Raw genomic sequence first — 6,000 nt, forward strand, 5'->3', positions numbered from 1 at the left:
TAACATACCTAGCCAGGGGCGATGATTGGCCGTCCAAGCTGTCAGTCAAGAGTGGAAGGCCATGGATCCTCCCTAAGGGGCGGCCTAAGTACTAGCAGGACCGCCCCCAGGTTACTGCCGGCAGCCATCTTGCTGCACATGGTCTTAAGGCTGGGAGGCGTGGCCAGCTAGAGCCGCCTTTCCAGTTCCGGACCCGGAAGGCAGGCGGGGCTAACCGGGATCCATCTTCTGGGAGGCGGTGCAAGCAAGCATGCCACCAGGGACTGAGGCAGGCGGGGCTCTTCAGGGCCTCACTCCCGAGGCGCAACAACCACACACCTCCGGGGCGTGGACAGGTGGGGCCAGTTAGTGTGCCCCACAGTTGAGATGGCTAATTTTATCTATCAATAAAATTGAGCAAGGAGATGCCAGTTATCCAGTGAGGCATCAATTTTGAGTGTATCTAGGAGAATGCTTTTGGAAGAAATTAGTATTTCAATCAGTTCACTCGAGATAAAGCACACGTTACCATCACCATGAAGTGGGGATACACAGTGCCCCAAAAGCCTGACTTCAAAGAAGAAGACAAGGAGGTATGATTTAACTCTCTCTGTGAGAGTTAGACATCTTACCTTCTCGTGCCCTCAAATCTCAATACTCCTGGCTCATTGGCCTTCAGACTCAAATGGGAGTTCACCACTGACCCATTACTTACATTCAGACTTACACTGCTTGACACCAGTGTAGAGAGCAAAGTGTGGAATGTCTTGCTCTTGATCTCCATTGTCATGCAGTCTAGGCTATGTGTGTGTGTCTGTGTGTGTCTGAGTGTATGTATATATGTATGCATATGTATATATATGCATATACATATATGTATAGATTTACACATAAAATATATATACATATATAGCCTATATACATATACATGTATATGCATATGTGTACATATATGTATATAAACACACACATATATATGTATGTGTATATGTCTGTGTGTGTATCTCCTCAAATAACAATGAATCTCAACGGTGTAAAAGTCATTTATGATCAGTCCAAATCTTACATCAATTTTTGATTATTCTGCAGATTAACATATATGCTAAGATATGGACATAATCATAGCTTCATAGAAGCTCTGAAACTCAGGAAGACAGTAGATAAAAAGTGAATGTTCTACAGCACACTGTGCTTCTAAGCAATGGGGCACAGTTGTTTAGATTTGTTACCTGAATTTCCAATTGTATTTCTACTACAATGAATCTGCAGAAAGCAAAATAAAAAGTCTAAGGTCATTTATAAGTAGATCTTCCAAAAAGTAAAAAAATCCTACTTACAGGAAATAGATTCTACAAATTGATATTTTACAAATTATCTAATGATAATTATACTATAACATTTATTTATAGTAGAGTTTTATAAAATTTATTTTTAATATAGAATAACAATCTATGTGAAATTTTAACATGCATGCTATTTTTAATTAATATTGTATGTTTTATTAATTGTCCACCACTGTAAGTTTGTAGAATATATTCACTTTTGGAGGTTTTCCAGATGGAATATATGTGGGGCAAAAATGAGTTTCACCAGCATGTGGCTGAATTCAAACCTCATGAAAATTATCTATCATAAATACTGGGTATAATCTCTACTACAACTTCTGTGTATGTATATATTGTAAATAATAGCTTCCTCAATATCAATCCATACTCCATTTCTTTTTATATGTGATATATATCTTTCTATATCTGTATGCCTTACTTTAGCTCAAAGTATTTCATGCTCAACATAACATATGAATAATTTCTATACTGAATAAGGCTTTGCCAACTACTACTTTCCTACTTAGATTATTTGAAGATCATAATTTGATGTACTACAAGTTTATTCACTAATGGTAAAACTCCATTTCAGAAAGAAAAATCCGAAGTCGACCAAGTAGTGGTTTGGCTCCTAGTCACCTAGAACAATACTCCCATTCTCCTGGCCCAGTGTAGGGTTGAGTTCTTCTAGGGACAATGGTGGTTCACCTGCACTGTCTTGACCCTGCCATAGAGTCTGTGCTTTGCTGACCAGCTGTTGCTCTCTGTGCCCACAGGCCCCTTTCCACTCACCCACTCTAATTCATGTCCACATTGCTTGCTAGTCTACTGTTGGCACTTTTTCTTCACTTGTTCTGTGATCGTGCATAGCTCTTATCTCTGTTTCTGTTCCATGAGTTCTATGCACACATTTCTGCCTTGCCATCTCTGCAGTGATACTCCCCCAATTATTCTACATGGCAGAAAATTATTCCCTTTATGTATTTTATATTTATTTAGCAATAAATATAACAATCTAAAAAGATTGTTTTGTGGATATCTATTAGTCAATCTATGTATCTATCATGTATTCATCATACATTTTACATTTACTATTTCATCATGCATATCTATACATATTTATATATACATACATACATGCATGTGCACACACACACACACACACTCAAACATCTAACAGTAAATCTTTGTAATTCAGCTATGAATCTATTTAGTTTGACACAGTCATTTCACTCAAATGAATGTAATTGTTATATATTGCCTATTGTTTCCTCCAGGATTCTGACTGGCATATCTACAACTGGTATCTATGTCCATTTCCATATCTAGATATCAAGAGGTAACTCCAAATGCACACAAAAAAGATTTTACATATCGGACTTCATCATTAGTTCATCAAAGTTGACTTCAGCTGATAACGAATTTAGATGCTATTTTAATATCAGGAGGGCATGCCTATGGAGCAAGGACTATAATTATATAAAAGTCACAGGAAAGTGCCTTAATAGACTTTGCTGTGGGTGGCAGAGTAGTGACTGAAAAATTATTCATAACTTTGGAAAATTCGAGGAAGTTTTCTGAAAGCATATTTTAAAAAAAGCCTTAGAAGAAATGTTAACAAGTTGAAAACTGGAGATAGGGATTACTTGTGGAGAGAAGAAAATAAATTAAAGTATAATACTTTTCAGGTATCTCAGAAGGAAAGCTAATTGATATTTATAATCTGGGAATTGTAGATGAAGGAAAAGCTACACATGACCTAATAATTTCTTGTCATTTTACTTTCACTTTTCATAATCCTTGTTTGTACAAGCTATATTTCTGTTGCATATAGATATGAAAATGCATTTATGATTAATGCATCAGTATTCAACACAATTTCTTTCTTGAATGTATTTTAAATAAATACTCATTACTAAAATTAGTAGGTTCTTAAATTTCAGAATGTTAATTATAATTAACATACAAAAATTCTTACTCAAAGAAAGTATAAGATTATAAACAACAAATGCTAGAAAAATAAAAAAAAATCACTTGGATTGTCTTTGAAATGTGAAAAATGTCTAGGAATATGTTCGTGCCAAAGAGTTTTCTTCTAATTGTCTTCTCTCTTTGTGTTTTTATACTGATTTAATTTGGAATAATGCCAAGTTCTGTGCTTAAAGAAATAGCTACTTACTGAATGGAATGACCTACTTTTCCTGAAGAGTCAACATTGACCTATTGCCTATTTATATTTTTGCCTGTCTCCCTTTATAGAGCAATTAGTTAAGTAATTCATATTTAAGAGCATGGCTATTCAATTTAAAACCCCTTAATAGAATAAATAATATAGAAATTTATCAGTACATTCAAAATTGATTTTTGTCTTCAAAATATGCTTTAAAAGTTTTTAATGTGTCTGCTAAAATGCACCTGTTTGTAAGGTAGGCCACCCAGGAAAAGATGGGTCCAGAGAAACACAACCTTTATTTCTGTAATGACAAGAATTCAGCAGAAGTTCTAGATCTGGTGAATTCCTGGTTAAAGAATTGCAAACACATTATATTTTGTGCCTGGCCAGTATTCCTCTTAATATTCACTTAAAATTAAACTTTGATTCCAGGAGAGTTACTGAGATCGGTGAAGAGAGACAATTCATCAAGATTATGAAAATAGGAATCGTTTCTTTATTGTCTTACATGAAAACACTCCATGAGCATTTCTCCCTGTTACATGGTAAACGGAAGTGATGGGGGGAGATTAACATAAGCACTTGAATTACTACATATACAAAAAATGAAACCACACAGGCCTCCAGATCACACAACCATGAATGGATATTGTAAAGCTTGGTATTGACCATTTTAAATTAATTTATATTATATTTATATAAATCAATTGCTTAAGTAGATTTCAGCCAGCCCTAGTGGCACACACCAGCCATCCATGAGGAGGATGAGTCAGGAGGATCACAAGTTCTATTTCAGCCTGGACTACACCTTGATTTGTGCCTGGTGGCTTGTGCCTATACTCCTAGTTAGAAGGCTGTGCTCTGATGTTCTGATGATTATGGTTCAAAGCATCTAGGGTCCTTAAGACACTTATCTCCAATTAAATGTCCCCCCGCCCCTAAAGAAAAGGCCAGAATTGAAGCTGTAGCTCAAGTAGAGTGCTAGAATTGTGCAAAAAAACTCGGAAATAGCACCCAGGCCCCGAGTTCAATTCCCGGGATTGTCCTAGACCAGTTTCCCTCCCTCTTCTCTAAAAACTTAGTTTTCATTGGGATATTTCCATATATATTACATTCCTATAGATCAGCTTTACCCCTAATTATTCTTTCCTTACCCCTGATTTTTTGTCTTTGTTCTCAAACAGCGACAGAAGGTTTAATTGTGCTATTTTCAAACATATAATGTATTTTTGTCATGTTTACCATCATTTCTCTTTGACACTCTCACACCAGTTCCTATGCATAGTCACACATTTGTGATCATGCCATTATTTTCTTACTCTTATTCTGCATATAAGAAACAAAATATGCAATATTTGACATTCATGCAGACAGCTTGTCTCTATCTAATTTAACCTTGGCTATGTCATTCAAATTGGTGATTTCTTGTTAACATCATATTTTCATTCTTTCTAAATGATTAGTATTCCTTTGTGTGTGTATGCATATATACCACATTTTCTTTTTCCATTCATTTATTGTTGCACAACAAGGCTGATTTGATAACTTGGTTATTGTGATTAGAGCTGCAATAAAAATGAGCATATAGATACCTTTATTTTATGTTGTCTTACCTTCTGTTGACTATGTGCCCAAGATTAATGAGAAGAATCACTAGTGCTATTTTCAGTATTTTTAGGAACCTAGTATTCTGAGTTCTAAAATGGTTTTGTGAATTTACATTCCCACTGACCATTTGTAATATTTATTTTTCCTACTTCCCATCAGCATTTTTTTTGGTGATAGCTGTTCTGATAGACAGGAAATTGAATCTTAGAGTAGTTTTTATTTGAATTTCATTCATAGTCAAAGAGGGTTAATGTTTCTTCATGAATTTATTGGCTGTTTATAATTCCTCTTTTGGAAACTGTTCTATTCATTTGCTTGTATATTAAGTGGATTAACTCTTCTTTTGTTCTGTAACTTTCTGAGGCCTTACATATTCTCTGTATTAATCCTTGGTTTTATGAATATCTTGCAAAGCCTTTCTCTTATTCTGTGAGTTGTCTTATTATGGTAATTGTTTTCTTTGATGCACAGAAACTTTTGACTTTGATGTAATCCATTTTTCAATTCTTTTATTTTTCAAATAATTAGAATCCTATTTTTAAAAAATCATTGTCTGAGTATATATCTTCCAGTGTTTGCTCATAGTAGTTTCAAAATTTCAGGTCTTAATATCTTTATCCGTATATCCATATTAAAATTATTTTTAAATTGACTTAAAGGTATCTACTTTCAGTCTTCTACATGTGAATATCTAGTATTTTAATAACATTTTTGTTGTAAAGAGAGTATTTTTTTCAATGTATGTTTTCAGCTCTTTATTGAAATAAAAGGTTCTTGCTATGTGGGTTTATTTCTGGGTCTTCTTCTAAACTGCTACATGAGCATATTTTGTGCTAGTTCCATGCAGTTTTTGTTACTATGGCTTTTGTCATAATTTGAAGAAACTCTTTAAAACCTACATCATTTATTTCAGCA

This window comes from Perognathus longimembris, chromosome 20 (genome assembly GCF_023159225.1).
Source record: "Perognathus longimembris pacificus isolate PPM17 chromosome 20, ASM2315922v1, whole genome shotgun sequence".
NCBI classification, from domain to species: Eukaryota; Metazoa; Chordata; class Mammalia; order Rodentia; family Heteromyidae; genus Perognathus; species Perognathus longimembris.